The sequence below is a fragment of the Osmerus eperlanus genome, chromosome 17 (assembly GCF_963692335.1).
Source record: "Osmerus eperlanus chromosome 17, fOsmEpe2.1, whole genome shotgun sequence".
Taxonomy (NCBI): domain Eukaryota; kingdom Metazoa; phylum Chordata; class Actinopteri; order Osmeriformes; family Osmeridae; genus Osmerus; species Osmerus eperlanus.
Genome location: NC_085034.1, coordinates 13,345,252 through 13,372,901, shown reverse-complemented (window position 1 = coordinate 13,372,901; position 27,650 = coordinate 13,345,252). Strand labels below are relative to the sequence as shown.

At 53.4% G+C, this 27,650-nt stretch overlaps 54 non-coding genes across 54 annotated transcripts; all 54 read right to left on the bottom strand.

Moving 5' to 3' along the window:
• Positions 1–47: 47 nt before the first annotated feature.
• On the bottom strand, positions 48–121 carry trnai-aau (transfer RNA isoleucine (anticodon AAU)). The gene has a single exon. It is a non-coding gene; the product is annotated as a tRNA-Ile (tRNA).
• A 1,120-nt stretch (positions 122–1,241) lies between these two features.
• trnaf-gaa (transfer RNA phenylalanine (anticodon GAA)) lies at positions 1,242–1,314 on the bottom strand. Its single transcript has one exon. It is a non-coding gene; the product is annotated as a tRNA-Phe (tRNA).
• An 84-nt stretch (positions 1,315–1,398) lies between these two features.
• On the bottom strand, positions 1,399–1,472 carry trnai-aau (transfer RNA isoleucine (anticodon AAU)). The gene has a single exon. It is a non-coding gene; the product is annotated as a tRNA-Ile (tRNA).
• Positions 1,473–2,142: 670 nt separating this feature from the next.
• On the bottom strand, positions 2,143–2,215 carry trnaf-gaa (transfer RNA phenylalanine (anticodon GAA)). Its single transcript has one exon. It is a non-coding gene; the product is annotated as a tRNA-Phe (tRNA).
• An 83-nt stretch (positions 2,216–2,298) lies between these two features.
• Positions 2,299–2,372, bottom strand: trnai-aau (transfer RNA isoleucine (anticodon AAU)). Its single transcript has one exon. It is a non-coding gene; the product is annotated as a tRNA-Ile (tRNA).
• Positions 2,373–3,042: 670 nt separating this feature from the next.
• trnaf-gaa (transfer RNA phenylalanine (anticodon GAA)) lies at positions 3,043–3,115 on the bottom strand. The gene has a single exon. It is a non-coding gene; the product is annotated as a tRNA-Phe (tRNA).
• Positions 3,116–3,199: 84 nt separating this feature from the next.
• On the bottom strand, positions 3,200–3,273 carry trnai-aau (transfer RNA isoleucine (anticodon AAU)). The gene has a single exon. It is a non-coding gene; the product is annotated as a tRNA-Ile (tRNA).
• A 670-nt stretch (positions 3,274–3,943) lies between these two features.
• trnaf-gaa (transfer RNA phenylalanine (anticodon GAA)) lies at positions 3,944–4,016 on the bottom strand. Its single transcript has one exon. It is a non-coding gene; the product is annotated as a tRNA-Phe (tRNA).
• Positions 4,017–4,099: 83 nt separating this feature from the next.
• Positions 4,100–4,173, bottom strand: trnai-aau (transfer RNA isoleucine (anticodon AAU)). Its single transcript has one exon. It is a non-coding gene; the product is annotated as a tRNA-Ile (tRNA).
• Positions 4,174–4,843: 670 nt separating this feature from the next.
• Positions 4,844–4,916, bottom strand: trnaf-gaa (transfer RNA phenylalanine (anticodon GAA)). Its single transcript has one exon. It is a non-coding gene; the product is annotated as a tRNA-Phe (tRNA).
• An 83-nt stretch (positions 4,917–4,999) lies between these two features.
• On the bottom strand, positions 5,000–5,073 carry trnai-aau (transfer RNA isoleucine (anticodon AAU)). Its single transcript has one exon. It is a non-coding gene; the product is annotated as a tRNA-Ile (tRNA).
• Positions 5,074–5,743: 670 nt separating this feature from the next.
• Positions 5,744–5,816, bottom strand: trnaf-gaa (transfer RNA phenylalanine (anticodon GAA)). The gene has a single exon. It is a non-coding gene; the product is annotated as a tRNA-Phe (tRNA).
• An 83-nt stretch (positions 5,817–5,899) lies between these two features.
• Positions 5,900–5,973, bottom strand: trnai-aau (transfer RNA isoleucine (anticodon AAU)). Its single transcript has one exon. It is a non-coding gene; the product is annotated as a tRNA-Ile (tRNA).
• A 670-nt stretch (positions 5,974–6,643) lies between these two features.
• Positions 6,644–6,716, bottom strand: trnaf-gaa (transfer RNA phenylalanine (anticodon GAA)). Its single transcript has one exon. It is a non-coding gene; the product is annotated as a tRNA-Phe (tRNA).
• An 83-nt stretch (positions 6,717–6,799) lies between these two features.
• trnai-aau (transfer RNA isoleucine (anticodon AAU)) lies at positions 6,800–6,873 on the bottom strand. The gene has a single exon. It is a non-coding gene; the product is annotated as a tRNA-Ile (tRNA).
• Positions 6,874–7,993: 1,120 nt separating this feature from the next.
• trnaf-gaa (transfer RNA phenylalanine (anticodon GAA)) lies at positions 7,994–8,066 on the bottom strand. Its single transcript has one exon. It is a non-coding gene; the product is annotated as a tRNA-Phe (tRNA).
• Positions 8,067–8,150: 84 nt separating this feature from the next.
• On the bottom strand, positions 8,151–8,224 carry trnai-aau (transfer RNA isoleucine (anticodon AAU)). Its single transcript has one exon. It is a non-coding gene; the product is annotated as a tRNA-Ile (tRNA).
• A 1,120-nt stretch (positions 8,225–9,344) lies between these two features.
• trnaf-gaa (transfer RNA phenylalanine (anticodon GAA)) lies at positions 9,345–9,417 on the bottom strand. Its single transcript has one exon. It is a non-coding gene; the product is annotated as a tRNA-Phe (tRNA).
• An 84-nt stretch (positions 9,418–9,501) lies between these two features.
• On the bottom strand, positions 9,502–9,575 carry trnai-aau (transfer RNA isoleucine (anticodon AAU)). Its single transcript has one exon. It is a non-coding gene; the product is annotated as a tRNA-Ile (tRNA).
• A 671-nt stretch (positions 9,576–10,246) lies between these two features.
• Positions 10,247–10,319, bottom strand: trnaf-gaa (transfer RNA phenylalanine (anticodon GAA)). The gene has a single exon. It is a non-coding gene; the product is annotated as a tRNA-Phe (tRNA).
• Positions 10,320–10,403: 84 nt separating this feature from the next.
• Positions 10,404–10,477, bottom strand: trnai-aau (transfer RNA isoleucine (anticodon AAU)). The gene has a single exon. It is a non-coding gene; the product is annotated as a tRNA-Ile (tRNA).
• A 670-nt stretch (positions 10,478–11,147) lies between these two features.
• Positions 11,148–11,220, bottom strand: trnaf-gaa (transfer RNA phenylalanine (anticodon GAA)). Its single transcript has one exon. It is a non-coding gene; the product is annotated as a tRNA-Phe (tRNA).
• Positions 11,221–11,304: 84 nt separating this feature from the next.
• On the bottom strand, positions 11,305–11,378 carry trnai-aau (transfer RNA isoleucine (anticodon AAU)). Its single transcript has one exon. It is a non-coding gene; the product is annotated as a tRNA-Ile (tRNA).
• A 670-nt stretch (positions 11,379–12,048) lies between these two features.
• trnaf-gaa (transfer RNA phenylalanine (anticodon GAA)) lies at positions 12,049–12,121 on the bottom strand. The gene has a single exon. It is a non-coding gene; the product is annotated as a tRNA-Phe (tRNA).
• Positions 12,122–12,205: 84 nt separating this feature from the next.
• trnai-aau (transfer RNA isoleucine (anticodon AAU)) lies at positions 12,206–12,279 on the bottom strand. Its single transcript has one exon. It is a non-coding gene; the product is annotated as a tRNA-Ile (tRNA).
• A 670-nt stretch (positions 12,280–12,949) lies between these two features.
• trnaf-gaa (transfer RNA phenylalanine (anticodon GAA)) lies at positions 12,950–13,022 on the bottom strand. The gene has a single exon. It is a non-coding gene; the product is annotated as a tRNA-Phe (tRNA).
• An 84-nt stretch (positions 13,023–13,106) lies between these two features.
• Positions 13,107–13,180, bottom strand: trnai-aau (transfer RNA isoleucine (anticodon AAU)). Its single transcript has one exon. It is a non-coding gene; the product is annotated as a tRNA-Ile (tRNA).
• A 670-nt stretch (positions 13,181–13,850) lies between these two features.
• On the bottom strand, positions 13,851–13,923 carry trnaf-gaa (transfer RNA phenylalanine (anticodon GAA)). Its single transcript has one exon. It is a non-coding gene; the product is annotated as a tRNA-Phe (tRNA).
• An 84-nt stretch (positions 13,924–14,007) lies between these two features.
• On the bottom strand, positions 14,008–14,081 carry trnai-aau (transfer RNA isoleucine (anticodon AAU)). Its single transcript has one exon. It is a non-coding gene; the product is annotated as a tRNA-Ile (tRNA).
• Positions 14,082–14,751: 670 nt separating this feature from the next.
• On the bottom strand, positions 14,752–14,824 carry trnaf-gaa (transfer RNA phenylalanine (anticodon GAA)). Its single transcript has one exon. It is a non-coding gene; the product is annotated as a tRNA-Phe (tRNA).
• An 84-nt stretch (positions 14,825–14,908) lies between these two features.
• trnai-aau (transfer RNA isoleucine (anticodon AAU)) lies at positions 14,909–14,982 on the bottom strand. Its single transcript has one exon. It is a non-coding gene; the product is annotated as a tRNA-Ile (tRNA).
• A 670-nt stretch (positions 14,983–15,652) lies between these two features.
• Positions 15,653–15,725, bottom strand: trnaf-gaa (transfer RNA phenylalanine (anticodon GAA)). Its single transcript has one exon. It is a non-coding gene; the product is annotated as a tRNA-Phe (tRNA).
• An 84-nt stretch (positions 15,726–15,809) lies between these two features.
• trnai-aau (transfer RNA isoleucine (anticodon AAU)) lies at positions 15,810–15,883 on the bottom strand. Its single transcript has one exon. It is a non-coding gene; the product is annotated as a tRNA-Ile (tRNA).
• Positions 15,884–16,553: 670 nt separating this feature from the next.
• trnaf-gaa (transfer RNA phenylalanine (anticodon GAA)) lies at positions 16,554–16,626 on the bottom strand. The gene has a single exon. It is a non-coding gene; the product is annotated as a tRNA-Phe (tRNA).
• An 83-nt stretch (positions 16,627–16,709) lies between these two features.
• On the bottom strand, positions 16,710–16,783 carry trnai-aau (transfer RNA isoleucine (anticodon AAU)). The gene has a single exon. It is a non-coding gene; the product is annotated as a tRNA-Ile (tRNA).
• A 1,120-nt stretch (positions 16,784–17,903) lies between these two features.
• On the bottom strand, positions 17,904–17,976 carry trnaf-gaa (transfer RNA phenylalanine (anticodon GAA)). The gene has a single exon. It is a non-coding gene; the product is annotated as a tRNA-Phe (tRNA).
• Positions 17,977–19,254: 1,278 nt separating this feature from the next.
• On the bottom strand, positions 19,255–19,327 carry trnaf-gaa (transfer RNA phenylalanine (anticodon GAA)). The gene has a single exon. It is a non-coding gene; the product is annotated as a tRNA-Phe (tRNA).
• Positions 19,328–19,411: 84 nt separating this feature from the next.
• On the bottom strand, positions 19,412–19,485 carry trnai-aau (transfer RNA isoleucine (anticodon AAU)). Its single transcript has one exon. It is a non-coding gene; the product is annotated as a tRNA-Ile (tRNA).
• Positions 19,486–20,155: 670 nt separating this feature from the next.
• trnaf-gaa (transfer RNA phenylalanine (anticodon GAA)) lies at positions 20,156–20,228 on the bottom strand. The gene has a single exon. It is a non-coding gene; the product is annotated as a tRNA-Phe (tRNA).
• An 84-nt stretch (positions 20,229–20,312) lies between these two features.
• trnai-aau (transfer RNA isoleucine (anticodon AAU)) lies at positions 20,313–20,386 on the bottom strand. The gene has a single exon. It is a non-coding gene; the product is annotated as a tRNA-Ile (tRNA).
• Positions 20,387–21,055: 669 nt separating this feature from the next.
• trnaf-gaa (transfer RNA phenylalanine (anticodon GAA)) lies at positions 21,056–21,128 on the bottom strand. The gene has a single exon. It is a non-coding gene; the product is annotated as a tRNA-Phe (tRNA).
• An 84-nt stretch (positions 21,129–21,212) lies between these two features.
• On the bottom strand, positions 21,213–21,286 carry trnai-aau (transfer RNA isoleucine (anticodon AAU)). Its single transcript has one exon. It is a non-coding gene; the product is annotated as a tRNA-Ile (tRNA).
• Positions 21,287–22,405: 1,119 nt separating this feature from the next.
• Positions 22,406–22,478, bottom strand: trnaf-gaa (transfer RNA phenylalanine (anticodon GAA)). Its single transcript has one exon. It is a non-coding gene; the product is annotated as a tRNA-Phe (tRNA).
• Positions 22,479–22,562: 84 nt separating this feature from the next.
• Positions 22,563–22,636, bottom strand: trnai-aau (transfer RNA isoleucine (anticodon AAU)). The gene has a single exon. It is a non-coding gene; the product is annotated as a tRNA-Ile (tRNA).
• A 670-nt stretch (positions 22,637–23,306) lies between these two features.
• trnaf-gaa (transfer RNA phenylalanine (anticodon GAA)) lies at positions 23,307–23,379 on the bottom strand. Its single transcript has one exon. It is a non-coding gene; the product is annotated as a tRNA-Phe (tRNA).
• An 84-nt stretch (positions 23,380–23,463) lies between these two features.
• On the bottom strand, positions 23,464–23,537 carry trnai-aau (transfer RNA isoleucine (anticodon AAU)). The gene has a single exon. It is a non-coding gene; the product is annotated as a tRNA-Ile (tRNA).
• A 670-nt stretch (positions 23,538–24,207) lies between these two features.
• trnaf-gaa (transfer RNA phenylalanine (anticodon GAA)) lies at positions 24,208–24,280 on the bottom strand. The gene has a single exon. It is a non-coding gene; the product is annotated as a tRNA-Phe (tRNA).
• An 84-nt stretch (positions 24,281–24,364) lies between these two features.
• On the bottom strand, positions 24,365–24,438 carry trnai-aau (transfer RNA isoleucine (anticodon AAU)). Its single transcript has one exon. It is a non-coding gene; the product is annotated as a tRNA-Ile (tRNA).
• A 670-nt stretch (positions 24,439–25,108) lies between these two features.
• trnaf-gaa (transfer RNA phenylalanine (anticodon GAA)) lies at positions 25,109–25,181 on the bottom strand. The gene has a single exon. It is a non-coding gene; the product is annotated as a tRNA-Phe (tRNA).
• Positions 25,182–25,265: 84 nt separating this feature from the next.
• trnai-aau (transfer RNA isoleucine (anticodon AAU)) lies at positions 25,266–25,339 on the bottom strand. Its single transcript has one exon. It is a non-coding gene; the product is annotated as a tRNA-Ile (tRNA).
• Positions 25,340–26,009: 670 nt separating this feature from the next.
• Positions 26,010–26,082, bottom strand: trnaf-gaa (transfer RNA phenylalanine (anticodon GAA)). Its single transcript has one exon. It is a non-coding gene; the product is annotated as a tRNA-Phe (tRNA).
• Positions 26,083–26,166: 84 nt separating this feature from the next.
• trnai-aau (transfer RNA isoleucine (anticodon AAU)) lies at positions 26,167–26,240 on the bottom strand. The gene has a single exon. It is a non-coding gene; the product is annotated as a tRNA-Ile (tRNA).
• Positions 26,241–26,910: 670 nt separating this feature from the next.
• trnaf-gaa (transfer RNA phenylalanine (anticodon GAA)) lies at positions 26,911–26,983 on the bottom strand. The gene has a single exon. It is a non-coding gene; the product is annotated as a tRNA-Phe (tRNA).
• Positions 26,984–27,067: 84 nt separating this feature from the next.
• trnai-aau (transfer RNA isoleucine (anticodon AAU)) lies at positions 27,068–27,141 on the bottom strand. Its single transcript has one exon. It is a non-coding gene; the product is annotated as a tRNA-Ile (tRNA).
• Positions 27,142–27,650: the final 509 nt, after the last annotated feature.

The window sequence follows — 27,650 nt, the reverse complement described above, 5'->3', positions numbered from 1 at the left end:
GCCACAAACACGGGGAAGGAAGGAAAAGACCTCCAAAAAGCTCTCAATGGCCCGTAAGGGGATCGAACCCGTGACCTTGGCGTTATTAGCACCACGCTCTGACCAACTGAGCTAACAGGCCAATGACGCCACTTGAAGCAACGGAAACGTGGTGTCCTCGGCGCCACCTTGTGTCGGCGTGAAACAACCGGTCTTGTTTGGCCCACGCCACCAGGCGCTTTTTTCGCTGCAAATTCAAGTGGATGTCAAGAAAGCAACGAAACGGGAGCTAGCAGCATTCCGAGACTCCAATGTGCACTGCCGAAATGTTACGGCGTTCGCTTATCATGCAAGAGGTAGCGGGTTAGACGCCAGCATTGTCCAATACCGTCTTCTTCTTTTTCGCCTTTTGGCAGTTTCCCCTAAAGTACAGCTCCGCTGCACGTTCTGCAGTCTATCTCCCAACGCAGACAGCACCCCCTCGATGCAGCAGGTCGTCATCTTTATTGCGACACAAGCCACTCTCTCCTGTCGTCCTTTTAGCGGCAAGCACAGGAACGTCTCCAAATCCTCAATCGGCGGGGGTGTTTTGCGGCTTGACATTTCATCCAACGGAAACGTGGTGTCCTTGGCGCCACCTTGTGTTGGCGTGAAACAACCGGTTGTGTTTGGCCCACGCCACCAGGCGCTTTTTTCGCTGCAAATTCAAGTGGATGTCAAGAAAGCAACGAAACGGGAGCTAGCAGCATTCCGAGACTCCAAGGTGCACTGCCGAAATGGTACGGCGTTCGCTTATCATGCAAGAGGTAGCGGGATAGACGCCAGCATTGTCCAATACCGTCTTCTTCTTTTTCGCCTTTTGGCAGTTTCTCCTAAAGTACAGCTCCGCTGCACGTTCTGCAGTCTATCTCCCAACGCAGACAGCACCCCCTCGATGCAGCTGGTCGTCATCTTCATCGCAACACAAGCCACTCTCTCCTGTCGTCCTTTTAGCGGCAATTACAGGAACGTCTCCAAATCCTCAATCGGCGGGGGCGTTTTGCGGCTTGACATTCCATCCAATGGAGGGAAAACACGGCCCACTGGTGCACAGCGCTGCGCTCTCACCTCAGATATTTAAAAGGGACAAGTTTATGCAGTACGTCCCATGTCGCGCATTTCTTTGACCAGTCAGCGGTCAGCAGTGCTTTGGCGTGACCTTTGAGAAAACACACCGTCAACCACTTCCTTGAGTAGACTCTACTTTGGAGACGCCAAAGCTTTGCCGAAACCCGGGATTGAACCAGGGACCTTTAGATCTTCAGTCTAACGCTCTCCCAACTGAGCTATTTCGGCACAGAAACCACTGCCTTCAGTAGCATGTCGAAGCCTGGCCACAAACGCGGGGAAGGAAGGAAAAGACCTCCAAAAAGCTCTCAATGGCCCGTAAGGGGATCGAACCCGTGACCTTGGCGTTATTAGCACCATGCTCTGACCAACTGAGCTAACAGGCCAATGACACCACGTGAAGCTACGGAAACGTGGTGTCCTCGGCGCCACCTTGTGTCGGCGTGAAACAACCGGTCTTGTTTGTCCCACGCCACCAGGCGCTTTTTTCGCTGCAAATTCAAGTGGATGTCAAGAAAGCAACGAAACGGGAGCTAGCAGCATTCCGAGACTCCAAGGTGCACTGCCGAAATGGTACGGCGTTCGCTTATCATGCAAGAGGTAGCGGGATAGACGCCAGCATTGTCCAATACCGTCTTCTTCTTTTTCGCCTTTTGGCAGTTTCCCCTAAAGTACAGCTCCGCTGCACGTTCTGCAGTCTATCTCCCAACACAGACAGCACCCCCTCGATGCAGCTGGTCGTCATCTTCATCGCGACACAAGCCACTCTCTCCTGTCGTCCTTTTAGCGGCAAGCACAGGAACGTCTCCAAATCCTCAATCGGCGGGGGCGTTTTGCGGCTTGACATTTCATCCAATGGAGGGAAAACACGGCCCACTGGTGCACAGCCCTGCGCTCTCACCTCAGATCTTTAAAAGGGACAAGTTAATGCAGTACGTCCCGTGTCGCGCATTTCTTTGACCAGTCAGCGGTCAGCAGTGCTTTGGCGTGACCTTTGAGAAAACACACCGTCAACCACTTCCTTGAGTAGACTCTAATTTGGAGACGCCAAAGCTTTGCCGAAACCCGGGATCGAACCAGGGACCTTTAGATCTTCAGTCTAACGCTCTCCCAACTGAGCTATTTCGGCACGGAGTCCACTGTCTTCAGTAGCATGTCGAAGCCTGGCCACAAACGCAGGAAGGAAGGAAAAGACCTCCAAAAAGCTCTCAATGGCCCGTAAGGGGATCGAACCTGTGACCTTGGCGTTATTGGCACCACGCTCTGACCAACTGAGCTAACAGGCCAATGACGCCACGTGAAGCAACGGAAACGTGGTGTCCTCGGCGCCACCTCGTGTCGGCGTGAAACAACCGGTCGTGTTTGGCCCACGCCACCAGGCGCTTTTTTCGCTGCAAATTCAAGTGGATGTCAAGAAAGCAACGAAACGGGAGCTAGCAGCATTCCGAGATTCCAAGGTGCACTGCCGAAATGGTACGGCGTTCGCTTATCATGCAAGAGGTAGCGGGATAGACGCCAGCATTGTCCAACACCGTCTTCTTCTTTTTCGTCTTTTGGCAGTTTCTCCTAAAGTACAGCTCCGCTGCACGTTCTGAAGTCTATCTCCCAACGCAGACAGCACCCCCTCGATGCAGCTGGTCGTCATCTTCATCGCGACACAAGCCACTCTCTCCTGTCGTCCTTTTAGCGGCAATTACAGGAACGTCTCCAAATCCTCAATCGGCGGGGGCGTTTTGCGGCTTGACATTCCATCCAATGGAGGGAAAACACGGCCCACTGGTGCACAGCGCTGCGCTCTCACCTCAGATATTTAAAAGGGACAAGTTTATGCAGTACGTCCCGTGTCGCGCATTTCTTTGACCAGTCAGCGGTCAGCAGTGCTTTGGCGTGACCTTTGAGAAAACACACCGTCAACCACTTCCTTGAGTAGACTCTACTTTGGAGACGCCAAAGCTTTGCCGAAACCCGGGATTGAACCAGGGACCTTTAGATCTTCAGTCTAACGCTCTCCCAACTGAGCTATTTCGGCACAGAAACCACTGCCTTCAGTAGCATGTCGAAGCCTGGCCACAAACGCGGGGAAGGAAGGAAAAGACCTCCAAAAAGCTCTCAATGGCCCGTAAGGGGATCAAACCCGTGACCTTGGCGTTATTAGCACCACGCTCTGACCAACTGAACTAACAGGCCAATGACACCACGTGAAGCTACGGAAACGTGGTGTCCTCGGCGCCACCTTGTGTCGGCGTGAAACAACCGGTCTTGTTTGGCCCACGCCACCAGGCGCTTTTTTCGCTGCAAATTCAAGTGGATGTCAAGAAAGCAACGAAACGGGAGCTAGCAGCATTCCGAGACTCCAAGGTGCACTGCCGAAATGGTACGGCGTTCGCTTATCATGCAAGAGGTAGCGGGATAGACGCCAGCATTGTCCAATACCGTCTTCTTCTTTTTCGCCTTTTGGCAGTTTCCCCTAAAGTACAGCTCCGCTGCACGTTCTGCAGTCTATCTCCCAACGCAGACAGCACCCCCTCGATGCAGCTGGTCGTCATCTTCATCGCGACACAAGCCACTCTCTCCTGTCGTCCTTTTAGCGGCAAGCACAGGAACGTCTCCAAATCCTCAATCGGCGGGGGCGTTTTGCGGCTTGACATTTCATCCAATGGAGGGAAAACACGGCCCACTGGTGCACAGCCCTGCGCTCTCACCTCAGATCTTTAAAAGGGACAAGTTTATGCAGTACGTCCCGTGTCGCGCATTTCTTTGACCAGTCAGCGGTCAGCAGTGCTTTGGCGTGACCTTTGAGAAAACACACCGTCAACCACTTCCTTGAGTAGACTCTAATTTGGAGACGCCAAAGCTTTGCCGAAACCCGGGATCGAACCAGGGACCTTTAGATCTTCAGTCTAACGCTCTCCCAACTGAGCTATTTCGGCACGGAGTCCACTGTCTTCAGTAGCATGTCGAAGCCTGGCCACAAACGCGGGAAGGAAGGAAAAGACCTCCAAAAAGCTCTCAATGGCCCGTAAGGGGATCGAACCCGTGACCTTGGCGTTATTAGCACCACGCTCTGACCAACTGAGCTAACAGGCCAATGACGCCACGTGAAGCAACGGAAACGTGGTGTCCTCGGCGCCACCTCGTGTCGGCGTGAAACAACCGGTCGTGTTTGGCCCACGCCACCAGGCGCTTTTTTCGCTGCAAATTCAAGTGGATGTCAAGAAAGCAACGAAACGGGAGCTAGCAGCATTCCGAGACTCCAAGGTGCACTGCCAAAATGGTACGGCGTTCGCTTATCATGCAAGAGGTAGCGGGATAGACGCCAGCATTGTCCAACACCGTCTTCTTCTTTTTCGTCTTTTGGCAGTTTCCCCTAAAGTACAGCTCCGCTGCACGTTCTGCAGTCTATCTCCCAACGCAGACAGCACCCCCTCGATGCAGCTGGTCGTCATCTTTATCGCGACACAAGCCACTCTCTCCTGTCGTCCTTTTAGCGGCAATTACAGGAACATCTCCAAATCCTCAATCGGCGGGGGCGTTTTGCGGCTTGACATTCCATCCAATGGAGGGAAAACACGGCCCACTGGTGCACAGCGCTGCGCTCTCACCTCAGATCTTTAAAAGGGACAAGTTTATGCAGTACGTCCCGTGTCGCGCATTTCTTTGACCAGTCAGCGGTCAGCAGTGCTTTGGCGTGACCTTTGAGAAAACACACCGTCAACCACTTCCTTGAGTAGACTCTAATTTGGAGACGCCAAAGCTTTGCCGAAAACCGGGATCGAACCAGGGACCTTTAGATCTTCAGTCTAACGCTCTCCCAACTGAGCTATTTCGGCACGGAGTCCACTGTCTTCAGTAGCATGTCGAAGCCTGGCCACAAACGCGGGAAGGAAGGAAAAGACCTCCAAAAAGCTCTCAATGGCCCGTAAGGGGATCGAACCCGTGACCTTGGCGTTATTAGCACCACGCTCTGACCAACTGAGCTAACAGGCCAATGACGCCACGTGAAGCAACGGAAAAGTGGTGTCCTCGGCGCCACCTCGTGTCGGCGTGAAACAACCGGTCGTGTTTGGCCCACGCCACCTGGCGCTTTTTTCGCTGCAAATTCAAGTGGATGTCAAGAAAGCAACGAAACGGGAGCTAGCAGCATTCCGAGACTCCAAGGTGCACTGCCGAAATGGTACGGCGTTCGCTTATCATGCAAGAGGTAGCGGGATAGACGCCAGCATTGTCCAACACCGTCTTCTTCTTTTTCGTCTTTTGGCAGTTTCCCCTAAAGTACAACTCCGCTGCACGTTCTGCAGTCTATCTCCCAACGCAGACAGCACCCCCTCGATGCAGCTGGTCGTCATCTTTATCGCGACACAAGCCACTCTCTCCTGTCGTCCTTTTAGCGGCAAATACAGGAACGTCTCCAAATCCTCAATCGGCGGGGGCGTTTTGCGGCTTGACATTCCATCCAATGGAGGGAAAACACGGCCCACTGGTGCACAGCGCTGCGCTCTCACCTCAGATATTTAAAAGGGACAAGTTAATGCAGTACGTCCCGTGTCGCGCATTTCTTTGACCAGTCAGCGGTCAGCAGTGCTTTGGCGTGACCTTTGAGAAAAAGCACCGTCAACCACTTCCTTGAGTAGACTCTACTTTGGAGACGCCAAAGCTTTGCCGAAACACGGGATCGAACCAGGGACCTTTAGATCTTCAGTCTAACGCTCTCCCAACTGAGCTATTTCGGCACGGAGTCCACTGTCTTCAGTAGCATGTCGAAGCCTGGCCACAAACGCGGGAAGGAAGGAAAAGACCTCCAAAAAGCTCTCAATGGCCCGTAAGGGGATCGAACCTGTGACCTTGGCGTTATTAGCACCACGCTCTGACCAACTGAGCTAACAGGCCAATGACGCCACGTGAAGCAACGGAAACGTGGTGTCCTCGGCGCCACCTCGTGTCGGCGTGAAACAACCGGTCGTGTTTGGCCCACGCCACCAGGCGCTTTTTTCGCTGCAAATTCAAGTGGATGTCAAGAAAGCAACGAAAAGGGAGCTAGCAGCATTCCGAGACTCCAAGGTGCACTGCCGAAATGGTACGGCGTTCGCTTATCATGCAAGAGGTAGCGGGATAGACGCCAGAATTGTCCAACACCGTCTTCTTCTTTTTCGTCTTTTGGCAGTTTCCCCTAAAGTACAGCTCCGCTGCACGTTCTGCAGTCTATCTGCCAACGCAGACAGCACCCCCTCGATGCAGCTGGTCGTCATCTTTATCGCGACACAAGCCACTCTCTCCTGTCGTCCTTTTAGCGGCAATTACAGGAACGTCTCCAAATCCTCAATCGGCGGGGGCGTTTTGCGGCTTGACATTCCATCCAATGGAGGGAAAACACGGCCCACTGGTGCACAGCGCTGCGCTCTCACCTCAGATCTTTAAAAGGGACAAGTTTATGCAGTACGTCCCGTGTCGCGCATTTCTTTGACCAGTCAGCGGTCAGCAGTGCTTTGGCGTGACCTTTGAGAAAACACACCGTCAACCACTTCCTTGAGTAGAATCTACTTTGGAGACGCCAAAGCTTTGCCGAAACCCGGGATTGAACCAGGGACCTTTAGATCTTCAGTCTAACGCTCTCCCAACTGAGCTATTTCGGCACGGAGTCCACTGTCTTCAGTAGCATGTCGAAGCCTGGCCACAAACGCGGGAAGGAAGGAAAAGACCTCCAAAAAGCTCTCAATGGCCCGTAAGGGGATCGAACCTGTGACCTTGGCGTTATTAGCACCACGCTCTGACCAACTGAGCTAACAGGCCAATGACACCACGTGAAGCTACGGAAACGTGGTGTCCTCGGCGCCACCTCGTGTCGGCGTGAAACAACCGGTCGTGTTTGGCCCACGCCACCAGGCGCTTTTTTCGCTGCAAATTCAAGTGGATGTCAAGAAAGCAACGAAAAGGGAGCTAGCAGCATTCCGAGACTCCAAGGTGCACTGCCGAAATGGTACGGCGTTCGCTTATCATGCAAGAGGTAGCGGGATAGACGCCAGCATTGTCCAACACCGTCTTCTTCTTTTTCGTCTTTTGGCAGTTTCCCCTAAAGTACAGCTCCGCTGCACGTTCTGCAGTCTATCTGCCAACGCAGACAGCACCCCCTCGATGCAGCTGGTCGTCATCTTTATCGCGACACAAGCCACTCTCTCCTGTCGTCCTTTTAGCGGCAATTACAGGAACGTCTCCAAATCCTCAATCGGTGGGGGCGTTTTGCGGCTTGACATTTCATCCAACGGAAACGTGGTGTCCTCGGCGCCACCTCGTGTCGGCGTGAAACAACCGGTCGTGTTTGGCCCACGCCACCAGGCGCTTTTTTCGCTGCAAATTCAAGTGGATGTCAAGAAAGCAACGAAACGGGAGCTAGCAGCATTCCGAGACTCCAAGGTGCACTGCCGAAATGGTACGGCGTTCGCTTATCATGCAAGAGGTAGCGGGATAGACGCCAGCATTGTCCAACACCGTCTTCTTCTTTTTCGTCTTTTGGCAGTTTCTCCTAAAGTACAGCTCCGCTGCACGTTCTGCAGTCTATCTCCCAACGCAGACAGCACCCCCTCGATGCAGCTGGTCGTCATCTTCATCGCGACACAAGCCACTCTCTCCTGTCGTCCTTTTAGCGGCAATTACAGGAACGTCTCCAAATCCTCAATCGGCGGGGGCGTTTTGCGGCTTGACATTCCATCCAATGGAGGGAAAACACGGCCCACTGGTGCACAGTGCTGCGCTCTCACCTCAGATATTTAAAAGGGACAAGTTTATGCAGTACGTCCCGTGTCGCGCATTTCTTTGACCAGTCAGCGGTCAGCAGTGCTTTGGCGTGACCTTTGAGAAAACACACCGTCAACCACTTCCTTGAGTAGAATCTACTTTGGAGACGCCAAAGCTTTGCCGAAACCCGGGATTGAACCAGGGACCTTTAGATCTTCAGTCTAACGCTCTCCCAACTGAGCTATTTTGGCACAGAAACCACTGCCTTCAGTAGCATGTCGAAGCCTGGCCACAAACGCGGGGAAGGAAGGAAAAGACCTCCAAAAAGCTCTCAATGGCCCGTAAGGGGATCGAACCCGTGACCTTGGCGTTATTAGCACCACGCTCTGACCAACTGAGCTAACAGGCCAATGACACCACGTGAAGCTACGGAAACGTGGTGTTCTCGGCGCCACCTTGTGTCGGCGTGAAACAACCGGTCTTGTTTGGCCCACGCCACCAGGCGCTTTTTTCGCTGCAAATTCAAGTGGATGTCAAGAAAGCAACGAAACGGGAGCTAGCAGCATTCCGAGACTCCAAGGTGCACTGCCGAAATGGTACGGCGTTCGCTTATCATGCAAGAGGTAGCGGGATAGACGCCAGCATTGTCCAATACCATTTTCTTCTTTTTCGCCTTTTGGCAGTTTCCCCTAAAGTACAGCTCCGCTGCACGTTCTGCAGTCTATCTCCCAACGCAGACAGCACCCCCTCGATGCAGCTGGTCGTCATCTTCATCGCGACACAAGCCACTCTCTCCTGTCGTCCTTTTAGCGGCAAGCACAGGAACGTCTCCAAATCCTCAATCGGCGGGGGCGTTTTGCGGCTTGACATTTCATCCAACGGAAACGTGGTGTCCTCGGCGCCACCTCGTGTCGGCGTGAAACAACCGGTCGTGTTTGGCCCACGCCACCAGGCGCTTTTTTCGCTGCAAATTCAAGTGGATGTCAAGAAAGCAACGAAACGGGAGCTAGCAGCATTCCGAGACTCCAAGGTGCACTGCCGAAATGGTACAGCGTTCGCTTATCATGCAAGAGGTAGCGGGATAGACGCCAGCATTGTCCAACACCGTCTTCTTCTTTTTCGTCTTTTGGCAGTTTCCCCTAAAGTACAGCTCCGCTGCACGTTCTGCAGTCTATCTGCCAACGCAGACAGCACCCCCTCGATGCAGCTGGTCGTCATCTTTATCGCGACACAAGCCACTCTCTCCTGTCGTCCTTTTAGCGGCAATTACAGGAACGTCTCCAAATCCTCAATCGGCGGGGGCGTTTTGCGGCTTGACATTCCATCCAATGGAGGGAAAACACGGCCCACTGGTGCACAGCGCTGCGCTCTCACCTCAGATATTTAAAAGGGACAAGTTTATGCAGTACGTCCCGTGTCGCGCATTTCTTTGACCAGTCAGCGGTCAGCAGTGCTTTGGCGTGACCTTTGAGAAAACACACCGTCAACCACTTCCTTGAGTAGACTCTACTTTGGAGACGCCAAAGCTTTGCCGAAACCCGGGATTGAACCAGGGACCTTTAGATCTTCAGTCTAACGCTCTCCCAACTGAGCTATTTCGGCACAGAAACCACTGCCTTCAGTAGCATGTCGAAGCCTGGCCATAAACGCGGGGAAGGAAGGAAAAGACCTCCAAAAAGCTCTCAATGGCCCGTAAGGGGATCGAACCCGTGACCTTGGCGTTATTAGCACCACGCTCTGACCAACTGAGCTAACAGGCCAATGACACCACGTGATGCTACGGAAACGTGGTGTCCTCGGCGCCACCTTGTGTCGGCGTGAAACAACCGGTCTTGTTTGGCCCACGCCACCAGGCGCTTTTTTCGCTGCAAATTCAAGTGGATGTCAAGAAAGCAACGAAACGGGAGCTAGCAGCATTCCGAGACTCCAAGGTGCACTGCCGAAATGGTACGGCGTTCGCTTATCATGCAAGAGGTAGCGGGATAGACGCCAGCATTGTCCAATACCGTTTTCTTCTTTTTCGCCTTTTGGCAGTTTCCCCTAAAGTACAGCTCCGCTGCACGTTCTGCAGTCTATCTCCCAACGCAGACAGCACCCCCTCGATGCAGCTGGTCGTCATCTTCATCGCGACACAAGCCACTCTCTCCTGTCGTCCTTTTAGCGGCAAGCACAGGAACGTCTCCAAATCCTCAATCGGCGGGGGCGTTTTTGCGGCTTGACATTCCATCCAATGGAGGGAAAACACGGCCCACTGGTGCACAGCGCTGCGCTCTCACCTCAGATATTTAAAAGGGACAAGTTTATGCAGTACGTCCCGTGTCGCGCATTTCTTTGACCAGTCAGCGGTCAGCAGTGCTTTGGCGTGACCTTTGAGAAAACACACCGTCAACCACTTCCTTGAGTAGACTCTACTTTGGAGACGCCAAAGCTTTGCCGAAACCCGGGATTGAACCAGGGACCTTTAGATCTTCAGTCTAACGCTCTCCCAACTGAGCTATTTCGGCACAGAAACCACTGCCTTCAGTAGCATGTCGAAGCCTGGCCATAAACGCGGGGAAGGAAGGAAAAGACCTCCAAAAAGCTCTCAATGGCCCGTAAGGGGATCGAACCCGTGACCTTGGCGTTATTAGCACCACGCTCTGACCAACTGAGCTAACAGGCCAATGACACCACGTGATGCTACGGAAACGTGGTGTCCTCGGCGCCACCTTGTGTCGGCGTGAAACAACCGGTCTTGTTTGGCCCACGCCACCAGGCGCTTTTTTCGCTGCAAATTCAAGTGGATGTCAAGAAAGCAACGAAACGGGAGCTAGCAGCATTCCGAGACTCCAAGGTGCACTGCCGAAATGGTACGGCGTTCGCTTATCATGCAAGAGGTAGCGGGATAGACGCCAGCATTGTCCAATACCGTTTTCTTCTTTTTCGCCTTTTGGCAGTTTCCCCTAAAGTACAGCTCCGCTGCACGTTCTGCAGTCTATCTCCCAACGCAGACAGCACCCCCTCGATGCAGCTGGTCGTCATCTTCATCGCGACACAAGCCACTCTCTCCTGTCGTCCTTTTAGCGGCAAGCACAGGAACGTCTCCAAATCCTCAATCGGCGGGGGCGTTTTGCGGCTTGACATTCCATCCAATGGAGGGAAAACACGGCCCACTGGTGCACAGCGCTGCGCTCTCACCTCAGATATTTAAAAGGGACAAGTTTATGCAGTACGTCCCGTGTCGCGCATTTCTTTGACCAGTCAGCGGTCAGCAGTGCTTTGGCGTGACCTTTGAGAAAACACACCATCAACCACTTCCTTGAGTAGACTCTACTTTGGAGACGCCAAAGCTTTGCCGAAACCCGGGTTTGAACCAGGGACCTTTAGATCTTCAGTCTAACGCTCTCCCAACTGAGCTATTTCGGCACAGAAACCACTGCCTTCAGTAGCATGTCGAAGCCTGGCCATAAACGCGGGGAAGGAAGGAAAAGACCTCCAAAAAGCTCTCAATGGCCCGTAAGGGGATCGAACCCGTGACCTTGGCGTTATTAGCACCACGCTCTGACCAACTGAGCTAACAGGCCAATGACACCACGTGAAGCTACGGAAACGTGGTGTCCTCGGCGCCACCTTGTGTCGGCGTGAAACAACCGGTCTTGTTTGGCCCACGCCACCAGGCGCTTTTTTCGCTGCAAATTCAAGTGGATGTCAAGAAAGCAACGAAACGGGAGCTAGCAGCATTCCGAGACTCCAAGGTGCACTGCCGAAATGGTACGGCGTTCGCTTATCATGCAAGAGGTAGCGGGATAGACGCCAGCATTGTCCAATACCGTTTTCTTCTTTTTCGCCTTTTGGCAGTTTCCCCTAAAGTACAGCTCCGCTGCACGTTCTGCAGTCTATCTCCCAACGCAGACAGCACCCCCTCGATGCAGCTGGTCGTCATCTTCATCGCGACACAAGCCACTCTCTCCTGTCGTCCTTTTAGCAGCAAGCACAGGAACGTCTCCAAATCCTCAATCGGCGGGGGCGTTTTGCGGCTTGACATTCCATCCAATGGAGGGAAAACACGGCCCACTGGTGCACAGCGCTGCGCTCTCACCTCAGATATTTAAAAGGGACAAGTTTATGCAGTACGTCCCGTGTCGCGCATTTCTTTGACCAGTCAGCGGTCAGCAGTGCTTTGGCGTGACCTTTGAGAAAACACACCGTCAACCACTTCCTTGAGTAGACTCTACTTTGGAGACGCCAAAGCTTTGCCGAAACCCGGGTTTGAACCAGGGACCTTTAGATCTTCAGTCTAACGCTCTCCCAACTGAGCTATTTCGGCACAGAAACCACTGCCTTCAGTAGCATGTCGAAGCCTGGCCATAAACGCGGGGAAGGAAGGAAAAGACCTCCAAAAAGCTCTCAATGGCCCGTAAGGGGATCGAACCCGTGACCTTGGCGTTATTAGCACCACGCTCTGACCAACTGAGCTAACAGGCCAATGACACCACGTGAAGCTACGGAAACGTGGTGTCCTCGGCGCCACCTTGTGTCGGCGTGAAACAACCGGTCTTGTTTGGCCCACGCCACCAGGCGCTTTTTTCGCTGCAAATTCAAGTGGATGTCAAGAAAGCAACGAAACGGGAGCTAGCAGCATTCCGAGACTCCAAGGTGCACTGCCGAAATGGTACGGCGTTCGCTTATCATGCAAGAGGTAGCGGGATAGACGCCAGCATTGTCCAATACCGTTTTCTTCTTTTTCGCCTTTTGGCAGTTTCCCCTAAAGTACAGCTCCGCTGCACGTTCTGCAGTCTATCTCCCAACGCAGACAGCACCCCCTCGATGCAGCTGGTCGTCATCTTCATCGCGACACAAGCCACTCTCTCCTGTCGTCCTTTTAGCAGCAAGCACAGGAACGTCTCCAAATCCTCAATCGGCGGGGGCGTTTTGCGGCTTGACATTCCATCCAATGGAGGGAAAACACGGCCCACTGGTGCACAGCGCTGCGCTCTCACCTCAGATATTTAAAAGGGACAAGTTTATGCAGTACGTCCCGTGTCGCGCATTTCTTTGACCAGTCAGCGGTCAGCAGTGCTTTGGCGTGACCTTTGAGAAAACACACCGTCAACCACTTCCTTGAGTAGACTCTACTTTGGAGACGCCAAAGCTTTGCCGAAACCCGGGATTGAACCAGGGACCTTTAGATCTTCAGTCTAACGCTCTCCCAACTGAGCTATTTCGGCACAGAAACCACTGCCTTCAGTAGCATGTCGAAGCCTGGCCATAAACGCGGGGAAGGAAGGAAAAGACCTCCAAAAAGCTCTCAATGGCCCGTAAGGGGATCGAACCCGTGACCTTGGCGTTATTAGCACCACGCTCTGACCAACTGAGCTAACAGGCCAATGACACCACGTGATGCTACGGAAACGTGGTGTCCTCGGCGCCACCTTGTGTCGGCGTGAAACAACCGGTCTTGTTTGGCCCAAGCCACCAGGCGCTTTTTTCGCTGCAAATTCAAGTGGATGTCAAGAAAGCAACGAAACGGGAGCTAGCAGCATTCCGAGACTCCAAGGTGCACTGCCGAAATGGTACGGCGTTCGCTTATCATGCAAGAGGTAGCGGGATAGACGCCAGCATTGTCCAATACCGTTTTCTTCTTTTTCGCCTTTTGGCAGTTTCCCCTAAAGTACAGCTCCGCTGCACGTTCTGCAGTCTATCTCCCAACGCAGACAGCACCCCCTCGATGCAGCTGGTCGTCATCTTCATCGCGACACAAGCCACTCTCTCCTGTCGTCCTTTTAGCGGCAAGCACAGGAACGTCTCCAAATCCTCAATCGGCGGGGGCGTTTTGCGGCTTGACATTCCATCCAATGGAGGGAAAACACGGCCCACTGGTGCACAGCGCTGCGCTCTCACCTCAGATATTTAAAAGGGACAAGTTTATGCAGTACGTCCCGTGTCGCGCATTTCTTTGACCAGTCAGCGGTCAGCAGTGCTTTGGCGTGACCTTTGAGAAAACACACCGTCAACCACTTCCTTGAGTAGACTCTACTTTGGAGACGCCAAAGCTTTGCCGAAACCCGGGTTTGAACCAGGGACCTTTAGATCTTCAGTCTAACGCTCTCCCAACTGAGCTATTTCGGCACAGAAACCACTGCCTTCAGTAGCATGTCGAAGCCTGGCCATAAACGCGGGGAAGGAAGGAAAAGACCTCCAAAAAGCTCTCAATGGCCCGTAAGGGGATCGAACCCGTGACCTTGGCGTTATTAGCACCACGCTCTGACCAACTGAGCTAACAGGCCAATGACACCACGTGAAGCTACGGAAACGTGGTGTCCTCGGCGCCACCTTGTGTCGGCGTGAAACAACCGGTCTTGTTTGGCCCACGCCACCAGGCGCTTTTTTCGCTGCAAATTCAAGTGGATGTCAAGAAAGCAACGAAACGGGAGCTAGCAGCATTCCGAGACTCCAAGGTGCACTGCCGAAATGGTACGGCGTTCGCTTATCATGCAAGAGGTAGCGGGATAGACGCCAGCATTGTCCAATACCGTTTTCTTCTTTTTCGCCTTTTGGCAGTTTCCCCTAAAGTACAGCTCCGCTGCACGTTCTGCAGTCTATCTCCCAACGCAGACAGCACCCCCTCGATGCAGCTGGTCGTCATCTTCATCGCGACACAAGCCACTCTCTCCTGTCGTCCTTTTAGCGGCAAGCACAGGAACGTCTCCAAATCCTCAATCGGCGGGGGCGTTTTGCGGCTTGACATTTCATCCAATGGAGGGAAAACACGGCCCACTGGTGCACAGCGCTGCGCTCTCACCTCAGATATTTAAAAGGGACAAGTTTATGCAGTACGTCCCGTGTCGCGCATTTCTTTGACCAGTCAGCGGTCAGCAGTGCTTTGGCGTGACCTTTGAGAAAACACACCGTCAACCACTTCCTTGAGTAGACTCTACTTTGGAGACGCCAAAGCTTTGCCGAAACCCGGGTTTGAACCAGGGACCTTTAGATCTTCAGTCTAACGCTCTCCCAACTGAGCTATTTCGGCACAGAAACCACTGCCTTCAGTAGCATGTCGAAGCCTGGCCATAAACGCGGGGAAGGAAGGAAAAGACCTCCAAAAAGCTCTCAATGGCCCGTAAGGGGATCGAACCCGTGACCTTGGCGTTATTAGCACCACGCTCTGACCAACTGAGCTAACAGGCCAATGACACCACGTGAAGCTACGGAAACGTGGTGTCCTCGGCGCCACCTTGTGTCGGCGTGAAACAACCGGTCTTGTTTGGCCCACGCCACCAGGCGCTTTTTTCGCTGCAAATTCAAGTGGATGTCAAGAAAGCAACGAAACGGGAGCTAGCAGCATTCCGAGACTCCAAGGTGCACTGCCGAAATGGTACGGTGTTCGCTTATCATGCAAGAGGTAGCGGGATAGACGCCAGCATTGTCCAATACCGTTTTCTTCTTTTTCGCCTTTTGGCAGTTTCCCCTAAAGTACAGCTCCGCTGCACGTTCTGCAGTCTATCTCCCAACGCAGACAGCACCCCCTCGATGCAGCTGGTCGTCATCTTCATCGCGACACAAGCCACTCTCTCCTGTCGTCCTTTTAGCGGCAAGCACAGGAACGTCTCCAAATCCTCAATCGGCGGGGGCGTTTTGCGGCTTGACATTTCATCCAATGGAGGGAAAACACGGCCCACTGGTGCACAGCGCTGCGCTCTCACCTCAGATATTTAAAAGGGACAAGTTTATGCAGTACGTCCCGTGTCGCGCATTTCTTTGACCAGTCAGCGGTCAGCAGTGCTTTGGCGTGACCTTTGAGAAAACACACCGTCAACCACTTCCTTGAGTAGACTCTACTTTGGAGACGCCAAAGCTTTGCCGAAACCCGGGATTGAACCAGGGACCTTTAGATCTTCAGTCTAACGCTCTCCCAACTGAGCTTTTTCGGCACAGAAACCACTGCCTTCAGTAGCATGTCGAAGCCTGGCCATAAACGCGGGGAAGGAAGGAAAAGACCTCCAAAAAGCTCTCAATGGCCCGTAAGGGGATCGAACCCGTGACCTTGGCGTTATTAGCACCACGCTCTGACCAACTGAGCTAACAGGCCAATGACACCACGTGATGCTACGGAAACGTGGTGTCCTCGGCGCCACCTTGTGTCGGCGTGAAACAACCGGTCTTGTTTGGCCCACGCCACCAGGCGCTTTTTTCGCTGCAAATTCAAGTGGATGTCAAGAAAGCAACGAAACGGGAGCTAGCAGCATTCCGAGACTCCAAGGTGCACTGCCGAAATGGTACGGCGTTCGCTTATCATGCAAGAGGTAGCGGGATAGACGCCAGCATTGTCCAATACCGTTTTCTTCTTTTTCGCCTTTTGGCAGTTTCCCCTAAAGTACAGCTCCGCTGCACGTTCTGCAGTCTATCTCCCAACGCAGACAGCACCCCCTCGATGCAGCTGGTCGTCATCTTCATCGCGACACAAGCCACTCTCTCCTGTCGTCCTTTTAGCGGCAAGCACAGGAACGTCTCCAAATCCTCAATCGGCGGGGGCGTTTTGCGGCTTGACATTTCATCCAATGGAGGGAAAACACGGCCCACTGGTGCACAGCCCTGCGCTCTCACCTCAGATCTTTAAAAGGGACAAGTTTATGCAGTACGTCCCGTGTCGCGCATTTCTTTGACCAGTCAGCGGTCAGCAGTGCTTTGGCGTGACCTTTGAGAAAACACACCGTCAACCACTTCCTTGAGTAGACTCTAATTTGGAGACGCCAAAGCTTTGCCGAAACCCGGGATCGAACCAGGGACCTTTAGATCTTCAGTCTAACGCTCTCCCAACTGAGCTATTTCGGCACGGAGTCCACTGTCTTCAGTAGCATGTCGAAGCCTGGCCACAAACGCGGGAAGGAAGGAAAAGACCTCCAAAAAGCTCTCAATGGCCCGTAAGGGGATCGAACCCGTGACCTTGGCGTTATTAGCACCACGCTCTGACCAACTGAGCTAACAGGCCAATGACGCCACGTGAAGCAACGGAAACGTGGTGTCCTCGGCGCCACCTCGTGTCGGCGTGAAACAACCGGTCGTGTTTGGCCCACGCCACCAGGCGCTTTTTTCGCTGCAAATTCAAGTGGATGTCAAGAAAGCAACGAAACGGGAGCTAGCAGCATTCCGAGACTCCAAGGTGCACTGCCGAAATGGTACGGCGTTCGCTTATCATGCAAGAGGTAGCGGGATAGACGCCAGCATTGTCCAACACCGTCTTCTTCTTTTTCGTCTTTTGGCAGTTTCCCCTAAAGTACAGCTCCGCTGCACGTTCTGCAGTCTATCTCCCAACGCAGACAGCACCCCCTCGATGCAGCTGGTCGTCATCTTCATCGCGACACAAGCCACTCTCTCCTGTCGTCCTTTTAGCGGCAAGCACAGGAACGTCTCCAAATCCTCAATCGGCGGGGGCGTTTTGCGGCTTGACATTTCATCCAACGGAAACGTGGTGTCCTCGGCGCCACCTCGTGTCGGCGTGAAACAACCGGTCGTGTTTGGCCCACGCCACCAGGCGCTTTTTTCGCTGCAAATTCAAGTGGATGTCAAGAAAGCAACGAAACGGGAGCTAGCAGCATTCCGAGACTCCAAGGTGCACTGCCGAAATGGTACGGCGTTCGCTTATCATGCAAGAGGTAGCGGGATAGACGCCAGCATTGTCCAACACCGTCTTCTTCTTTTTCGCCTTTTGGCAGTTTCCCCTAAAGTACAGCTCCGCTGCACGTTCTGCAGTCTATCTCCCAACGCAGACAGCACCCCCTCGATGCAGCTGGTCGTCATCTTCATCGCGACACAAGCCACTCTCTCCTGTCGTCCTTTTAGCGGCAAGCACAGGAACGTCTCCAAATCCTCAATCGGCGGGGGCGTTTTGCGGCTTGACATTCCATCCAATGGAGGGAAAACACGGCCCACTGGTGCACAGCGCTGCGCTCTCACCTCAGATATTTAAAAGGGACAAGTTTATGCAGTACGTCCCGTGTCGCGCATTTCTTTGACCAGTCAGCGGTCAGCAGTGCTTTGGCGTGACCTTTGAGAAAACACACCGTCAACCACTTCCTTGAGTAGACTCTACTTTGGAGACGCCAAAGGTTTGCCGAAACCCGGGATCGAACCAGGGACCTATAGATCTTCAGTCTAACGCTCTCCCAACTGAGCTATTTCGGCACAGAGACCACTGCCTTCAGTAGCATGTCGAAGCCTGGCCACAAACGCGGGGAAGGAAGGAAAAGACCTCCAAAAAGCTCTCAATGGCCCGTAAGGGGATCGAACCTGTGACCTTCGCGTTATTAGCACCACGCTCTGACCAACTGAGCTAACAGGCCAATGACACCACGTGAAGCTACGGAAACGTGGTGTCCTCGGCGCCACCTTGTGTCGGCGTGAAACAACCGGTCTTGTTTGGCCCACGCCACCAGGCGCTTTTTTCGCTGCAAATTCAAGTGGATGTCAAGAAAGCAACGAAACGGGAGCTAGCAGCATTCCGAGACTCCAATGTGCACTGCCGAAATGGTACGGCGTTTGCTTATCATGCAAGAGGTAGCGGGATAGACGCCAGCATTGTCCAATACCGTCTTCTTCTTTTTCGTCTTTTGGCAGTTTCCCCTAAAGTACAGCTCCGCTGCACGTTCTGCAGTCTATCTCCCAACGCAGACAGCACCCCCTCGATGCAGCTGGTCATCATCTTCATCGCGACACAAGCCACTCTCTCCTGTCGTCCTTTTAGCGGCAAGCACAGGAACGTCTCCAAATCCTCAATCGGCGGGGGCGTTTTGCGGCTTGACATTTCATCCAACGGAAACGTGGTGTCCTCGGCGCCACCTCGTGTCGGCGTGAAACAACCGGTCGTGTTTGGCCCACGCCACCAGGCGCTTTTTTCGCTGCAAATTCAAGTGGATGTCAAGAAAGCAACGAAACGGGAGCTAGCAGCATTCCGAGACTCCAATGTGCACTGCCGAAATGGTACGGCGTTCGCTTATCATGCAAGAGGTAGCGGGATAGACGCCAGCATTGTCCAACACCGTCTTCTTCTTTTTCGCCTTTTGGCAGTTTCCCCTAAAGTACAGCTCCGCTGCACGTTCTGCAGTCTATCTCCCAACGCAGACAGCACCCCCTCGATGCAGCTGGTCGTCATCTTCATCGCGACACAAGCCACTCTCTCCTGTCGTCCTTTTAGCGGCAAGCACAGGAACGTCTCCAAATCCTCAATCGGCGGGGGCGTTTTGCGGCTTGACATTCCATCCAATGGAGGGAAAACACGGCCCACTGGTGCACAGCGCTGCGCTCTCACCTCAGATATTTAAAAGGGACAAGTTTATGCAGTACGTCCCGTGTCGCGCATTTCTTTGACCAGTCAGCGGTCAGCAGTGCTTTGGCGTGACCTTTGAGAAAACACACCGTCAACCACTTCCTTGAGTAGACTCTACTTTGGAGACGCCAAAGCTTCGCCGAAACCCGGGATCGAACCAGGGACCTTTAGATCTTCAGTCTAACGCTCTCCCAACTGAGCTATTTCGGCACAGAGACCACTGCCTTCAGTAGCATGTCGAAGCCTGGCCACAAACGCGGGGAAGGAAGGAAAAGACCTCCAAAAAGCTCTCAATGGCCCGTAAGGGGATCGAACCCGTGACCTTGGCGTTATTAGCACCACGCTCTGACCAACTGAGCTAACAGGCCAATGACACCACGTGAAGCTACGGAAACGTGGTGTCCTCGGCGCCACCTTGTGTCGGCGTGAAACAACCGGTCTTGTTTGGCCCACGCCACCAGGCGCTTTTTTCGCTGCAAATTCAAGTGGATGTCAAGAAAGCAACGAAACGGGAGCTAGCAGCATTCCGAGACTCCAATGTGCACTGCCGAAATGGTACGGCGTTCGCTTATCATGCAAGAGGTAGCGGGATAGACGCCAGCATTGTCCAATACCGTCTTCTTCTTTTTCGCCTTTTGGCAGTGTCCCCTAAAGTACAGCTCCGCTGCACGTTCTGCAGTCTATCTCCCAACGCAGACAGCACCCCCTCGATGCAGCTGGTCGTCATCTTCATCGCGACACAAGCCACTCTCTCCTGTCGTCCTTTTAGCGGCAAGCACAGGAACGTCTCCAAATCCTCAATCGGCGGGGGCGTTTTGCGGCTTGACATTTCATCCAATGGAGGGAAAACACGGCCCACTGGTGCACAGCGCTGCGCTCTCACATCAGATCTTTAAAAGGGACAAGTTTATGCAGTACGTCCTGTGTCGCGCATTTCTTTGACCAGTCAGCGGTCAGCAGTGCTTTGGCGTGACCTTTGAGAAAACACACCGTCAACCACTTCCTTGAGTAGACTCTACTTTAGAGACGCCAAAACTTTGCCGAAACCCAGGATCGAACCAGGGACCTTCAGATCTTCAGTCTAACGCTATCCCAACTGAGCTATTTCGGCACATAGACCAATGCCTTCAGTAGCATGTCGAAGCCTGTCCACAAACGCAGGGAAGGAAGGAAAAGACCTCCAAAAAGCTCTCAATGGCCCGTAAGGGGATCGAACCCGTGACCTTGGCGTTATTAGCACCACGCTCTGACCAACTGAGCTAACAGGCCAATGACACCACGTGAAGCTACGGAAACGTGGTGTCCTCGGCGCCACCTTGTGTCGGCGTGAAAAACCGGTCTTGTTTGGCCCACGCCACCAGGCGCTTTTTTCGCTGCAAATTCAAGTGGATGTCAAGAAAGCAACGAAACGGGAGCTAGCAGCATTCCGAGACTCCAATGTGCACTGCCGAAATGGTACGGCGTTCGCTTATCATGCAAGAGGTAGCGGGATAGACGCCAGCATTGTCCAACACCGTCTTCTTCTTTTTCGTCTTTTGGCAGTTTCCCCTAAAGTACAGCTCCGCTGCACGTTCTGCAGTCTATCTCCCAACGCAGACAGCACCCCCTCGATGCAGCTGGTCGTCATCTTTATCGCGACACAAGCCACTCTCTCCTGTCGTCCTTTTAGCGGCAAGCACAGGAACGTCTCCAAATCCTCAATCGGCGGGGGCGTTTTGCGGCTTGACATTCCATCCAATGGAGGGAAAACACGGCCCACTGGTGCACAGCGCTGCGCTCTCACCTCAGATATTTAAAAGGGACAAGTTTATGCAGTACGTCCCGTGTCGCGCATTTCTTTGACCAGTCAGCGGTCAGCAGTGCTTTGGCGTGACCTTTGAGAAAACACACCGTCAACCACTTCCTTGAGTAGACTCTACTTTGGAGACGCCAAAGCTTTGCCGAAACCCGGGATCGAACCAGGGACCTTTAGATCTTCAGTCTAACGCTCTCCCAACTGAGCTATTTCGGCACAGAGACCACTGCCTTCAGTAGCATGTCGAAGCCTGGCCACAAACGCGGGGAAGGAAGGAAAAGACCTCCAAAAAGCTCTCAATGGCCCGTAAGGGGATCGAACCCGTGACCTTGGCGTTATTAGCACCACGCTCTGACCAACTGAGCTAACAGGCCAATGACACCACGTGAAGCTACGGAAACGTGGTGTCCTCAGCGCCACCTTGTGTCGGCGTGAAACAACCGGTCTTGTTTGGCCCACGCCACCAGGCGCTTTTTCGCTGCAAATTCAAGTGGATGTCAAGAAAGCAACGAAACGGGAGCTAGCAGCATTCCGAGACTCCAATGTGCACTGCCGAAATGGTACGGCGTTTGCTTATCATGCAAGAGGTAGCGGGATAGACGCCAGCATTGTCCAATACCGTCTTCTTCTTTTTCGTCTTTTGGCAGTTTCCCCTAAAGTACAGCTCCGCTGCACGTTCTGCAGTCTATCTCCCAACGCAGACAGCACCCCCTCGATGCAGCTGGTCATCATCTTCATCGCGACACAAGCCACTCTCTCCTGTCGTCCTTTTAGCGGCAAGCACAGGAACGTCTCCAAATCCTCAATCGGCGGGGGCGTTTTGCGGCTTGACATTTCATCCAACGGAAACGTGGTGTCCTCGGCGCCACCTCGTGTCGGCGTGAAACAACCGGTCGTGTTTGGCCCACGCCACCAGGCGCTTTTTTCGCTGCAAATTCAAGTGGATGTCAAGAAAGCAACGAAACGGGAGCTAGCAGCATTCCGAGACTCCAAGGTGCACTGCCGAAATGGTACGGCGTTCGCTTATCATGCAAGAGCTAGCGGGATAGACGCCAGCATTGTCCAATACCGTCTTCTTCTTTTTCGCCTTTTGGCATTTTCCCCTAAAGTACAGCTCCGCTGCACGTTCTGCAGTCTATCTCCCAACGCAGACAGCACCCCCTCGATGCAGCTGGTCGTCATCTTCATCGCGACACAAGCCACTCTCTCCTGTCGTCCTTTTAGCGGCAAGCACAGGAACGTCTCCAAATCCTCAATCGGCGGGGGCGTTTTGCGGCTTGACATTCCATCCAATGGAGGGAAAACACGGCCCACTGGTGCACAGCGCTGCGCTCTCACCTCAGATATTTAAAAGGGACAAGTTTATGCAGTACGTCCCGTGTCGCGCATTTCTTTGACCTGTCAGCGGTCAGCAGTGCTTTGGCGTGACCTTTGAGAAAACACACCGTCAACCACTTCCTTGAGTAGACTCTACTTTGGAGACGCCAAAGCTTTGCCAAAACCCGGGATCGAACCAGGGACCTTTAGATCTTCAGTCTAACGCTCTCCCAACTGAGCTATTTCGGCACAGAGACCACTGCCTTCAGTAGCATGTCGAAGCCTGGCCACAAACGCGGGGAAGGAAGGAAAAGACCTCCAAAAAGCTCTCAATGGCCCGTAAGGGGATCGAACCCGTGACCTTGGCGTTATTAGCACCACGCTCTGACCAACTGAGCTAACAGGCCAATGACACCACGTGAAGCTACGGAAACGTGGTGTCCTCGGCGCCACCTTGTGTCGGCGTGAAACAACCGGTCTTGTTTGGCCCACGCCACCAGGCGCTTTTTTCGCTGCAAATTCAAGTGGATGTCAAGAAAGCAACGAAACGGGAGCTAGCAGCATTCCGAGACTCCAATGTGCACTGCCGAAATGGTACGGCGTTCGCTTATCATGCAAGAGGTAGCGGGATAGACGCCAGCATTGTCCAATACCGTCTTCTTCTTTTTCGCCTTTTGGCAGTGTCCCCTAAAGTACAGCTCCGCTGCACGTTCTGCAGTCTATCTCCCAACGCAGACAGCACCCCCTCGATGCAGCTGGTCGTCATCTTCATCGCGACACAAGCCACTCTCTCCTGTCGTCCTTTTAGCGGCAAGCACAGGAACGTCTCCAAATCCTCAATCGGCGGGGGCGTTTTGCGGCTTGACATTCCATCCAATGGAGGGAAAACACGGCCCACTGGTGCACAGCGCTGCGCTCTCACCTCAGATATTTAAAAGGGACAAGTTTATGCAGTACGTCCCGTGTCGCGCATTTCTTTGACCAGTCAGCGGTCAGCAGTGCTTTGGCGTGACCTTTGAGAAAACACACCGTCAACCACTTCCTTGAGTAGACTCTACTTTGGAGACGCCAAAGCTTTGCCGAAACCCGGGTTTGAACCAGGGACCTTTAGATCTTCAGTCTAACGCTCTCCCAACTGAGCTATTTCGGCACAGAAACCACTGCCTTCAGTAGCATGTCGAAGCCTGGCCATAAACGCGGGGAAGGAAGGAAAAGACCTCCAAAAAGCTCTCAATGGCCCGTAAGGGGATCGAACCCGTGACCTTGGCGTTATTAGCACCACGCTCTGACCAACTGAGCTAACAGGCCAATGACACCACGTGAAGCTACGGAAACGTGGTGTCCTCGGCGCCACCTTGTGTCGGCGTGAAACAACCGGTCTTGTTTGGCCCACGCCACCAGGCGCTTTTTTCGCTGCAAATTCAAGTGGATGTCAAGAAAGCAACGAAACGGGAGCTAGCAGCATTCCGAGACTCCAAGGTGCACTGCCGAAATGGTACGGCGTTCGCTTATCATGCAAGAGGTAGCGGGATAGACGCCAGCATTGTCCAATACCGTTTTCTTCTTTTTCGCCTTTTGGCAGTTTCCCCTAAAGTACAGCTCCGCTGCACGTTCTGCAGTCTATCTCCCAACGCAGACAGCACCCCCTCGATGCAGCTGGTCGTCATCTTCATCGCGACACAAGCCACTCTCTCCTGTCGTCCTTTTAGCGGCAAGCACAGGAACGTCTCCAAATCCTCAATCGGCGGGGGCGTTTTGCGGCTTGACATTCCATCCAATGGAGGGAAAACACGGCCCACTGGTGCACAGCGCTGCGCTCTCACCTCAGATATTTAAAAGGGACAAGTTTATGCAGTACGTCCCGTGTCGCGCATTTCTTTGACCAGTCAGCGGTCAGCAGTGCTTTGGCGTGACCTTTGAGAAAACACACCGTCAACCACTTCCTTGAGTAGACTCTACTTTGGAGACGCCAAAGCTTTGCCGAAACCCGGGATTGAACCAGGGACCTTTAGATCTTCAGTCTAACGCTCTCCCAACTGAGCTATTTCGGCACAGAAACCACTGCCTTCAGTAGCATGTCGAAGCCTGGCCATAAACGCGGGGAAGGAAGGAAAAGACCTCCAAAAAGCTCTCAATGGCCCGTAAGGGGATCGAACCCGTGACCTTGGCGTTATTAGCACCACGCTCTGACCAACTGAGCTAACAGGCCAATGACACCACGTGAAGCTACGGAAACGTGGTGTCCTCGGCGCCACCTTGTGTCGGCGTGAAACAACCGGTCTTGTTTGGCCCACGCCACCAGGCGCTTTTTTCGCTGCAAATTCAAGTGGATGTCAAGAAAGCAACGAAACGGGAGCTAGCAGCATTCCGAGACTCCAAGGTGCACTGCCGAAATGGTACGGCGTTCGCTTATCATGCAAGAGGTAGCGGGATAGACGCCAGCATTGTCCAATACCGTTTTCTTCTTTTTCGCCTTTTGGCAGTTTCCCCTAAAGTACAGCTCCGCTGCACGTTCTGCAGTCTATCTCCCAACGCAGACAGCACCCCCTCGATGCAGCTGGTCGTCATCTTCATCGCGACACAAGCCACTCTCTCCTGTCGTCCTTTTAGCGGCAAGCACAGGAACGTCTCCAAATCCTCAATCGGCGGGGGCGTTTTGCGGCTTGACATTCCATCCAATGGAGGGAAAACACGGCCCACTGGTGCACAGCGCTGCGCTCTCACCTCAGATATTTAAAAGGGACAAGTTTATGCAGCACGTCCCGTGTCGCGCATTTCTTTGACCAGTCAGCGGTCAGCAGTGCTTTGGCGTGACCTTTGAGAAAACACACCGTCAACCACTTCCTTGAGTAGACTCTACTTTGGAGACGCCAAAGCTTTGCCGAAACCCGGGATTGAACCAGGGACCTTTAGATCTTCAGTCTAACGCTCTCCCAACTGAGCTATTTCGGCACAGAAACCACTGCCTTCAGTAGCATGTCGAAGCCTGGCCATAAACGCGGGGAAGGAAGGAAAAGACCTCCAAAAAGCTCTCAATGGCCCGTAAGGGGATCGAACCCGTGACCTTGGCGTTATTAGCACCACGCTCTGACCAACTGAGCTAACAGGCCAATGACACCACGTGAAGCTACGGAAACGTGGTGTCCTCGGCGCCACCTTGTGTCGGCGTGAAACAACCGGTCTTGTTTGGCCCACGCCACCAGGCGCTTTTTTCGCTGCAAATTCAAGTGGATGTCAAGAAAGCAACGAAACGGGAGCTAGCAGCATTCCGAGACTCCAAGGTGCACTGCCGAAATGGTACGGCGTTCGCTTATCATGCAAGAGGTAGCGGGATAGACGCCAGCATTGTCCAATACCGTTTTCTTCTTTTTCGCCTTTTGGCAGTTTCCCCTAAAGTACAGCTCCGCTGCACGTTCTGCAGTCTATCTCCCAACGCAGACAGCACCCCCTCGATGCAGCTGGTCGTCATCTTCATCGCGACACAAGCCACTCTCTCCTGTCGTCCTTTTAGCGGCAAGCACAGGAACGTCTCCAAATCCTCAATCGGCGGGGGCGTTTTGCGGCTTGACATTCCATCCAATGGAGGGAAAACACGGCCCACTGGTGCACAGCGCTGCGCTCTCACCTCAGATATTTAAAAGGGACAAGTTTATGCAGTACGTCCCGTGTCGCGCATTTCTTTGACCAGTCAGCGGTCAGCAGTGCTTTGGCGTGACCTTTGAGAAAACACACCGTCAACCACTTCCTTGAGTAGACTCTACTTTGGAGACGCCAAAGCTTTGCCGAAACCCGGGATTGAACCAGGGACCTTTAGATCTTCAGTCTAACGCTCTCCCAACTGAGCTATTTCGGCACAGAAACCACTGCCTTCAGTAGCATGTCGAAGCCTGGCCATAAACGCGGGGAAGGAAGGAAAAGACCTCCAAAAAGCTCTCAATGGCCCGTAAGGGGATCGAACCCGTGACCTTGGCGTTATTAGCACCACGCTCTGACCAACTGAGCTAACAGGCCAATGACACCACGTGATGCTACGGAAACGTGGTGTCCTCGGCGCCACCTTGTGTCGGCGTGAAACAACCGGTCTTGTTTGGCCCACGCCACCAGGCGCTTTTTTCGCTGCAAATTCAAGTGGATGTCAAGAAAGCAACGAAACGGGAGCTAGCAGCATTCCGAGACTCCAAGGTGCACTGCCGAAATGGTACGGCGTTCGCTTATCATGCAAGAGGTAGCGGGATAGACGCCAGCATTGTCCAATACCGTTTTCTTCTTTTTCGCCTTTTGGCAGTTTCCCCTAAAGTACAGCTCCGCTGCACGTTCTGCAGTCTATCTCCCAACGCAGACAGCACCCCCTCGATGCAGCTGGTCGTCATCTTCATCGCGACACAAGCCACTCTCTCCTGTCGTCCTTTTAGCGGCAAGCACAGGAACGTCTCCAAATCCTCAATCGGCGGGGGCGTTTTGCGGCTTGACATTCCATCCAATGGAGGGAAAACACGGCCCACTGGTGCACAGCGCTGCGCTCTCACCTCAGATATTTAAAAGGGACAAGTTTATGCAGTACGTCCCGTGTCGCGCATTTCTTTGACCAGTCAGCGGTCAGCAGTGCTTTGGCGTGACCTTTGAGAAAACACACCGTCAACCACTTCCTTGAGTAGACTCTACTTTGGAGACGCCAAAGCTTTGCCGAAACCCGGGTTTGAACCAGGGACCTTTAGATCTTCAGTCTAACGCTCTCCCAACTGAGCTATTTCGGCACAGAAACCACTGCCTTCAGTAGCATGTCGAAGCCTGGCCATAAACGCGGGGAAGGAAGGAAAAGACCTCCAAAAAGCTCTCAATGGCCCGTAAGGGGATCGAACCCGTGACCTTGGCGTTATTAGCACCACGCTCTGACCAACTGAGCTAACAGGCCAATGACACCACGTGAAGCTACGGAAACGTGGTGTCCTCGGCGCCACCTTGTGTCGGCGTGAAACAACCGGTCTTGTTTGGCCCACGCCACCAGGCGCTTTTTTCGCTGCAAATTCAAGTGGATGTCAAGAAAGCAACGAAACGGGAGCTAGCAGCATTCCGAGACTCCAATGTGCACTGCCGAAATGGTACGGCGTTCGCTTATCATGCAAGAGGTAGCGGGATAGACGCCAGCATTGTCCAATACCGTCTTCTTCTTTTTCGCCTTTTGGCAGTGTCCCCTAAAGTACAGCTCCGCTGCACGTTCTGCAGTCTATCTCCCAACGCAGACAGCACCCCCTCGATGCAGCTGGTCGTCATCTTCATCGCGACACAAGCCACTCTCTCCTGTCGTCCTTTTAGCGGCAAGCACAGGAACGTCTCCAAATCCTCAATCGGCGGGGGCGTTTTGCGGCTTGACATTTCATCCAATGGAGGGAAAACACGGCCCACTGGTGCACAGCGCTGCGC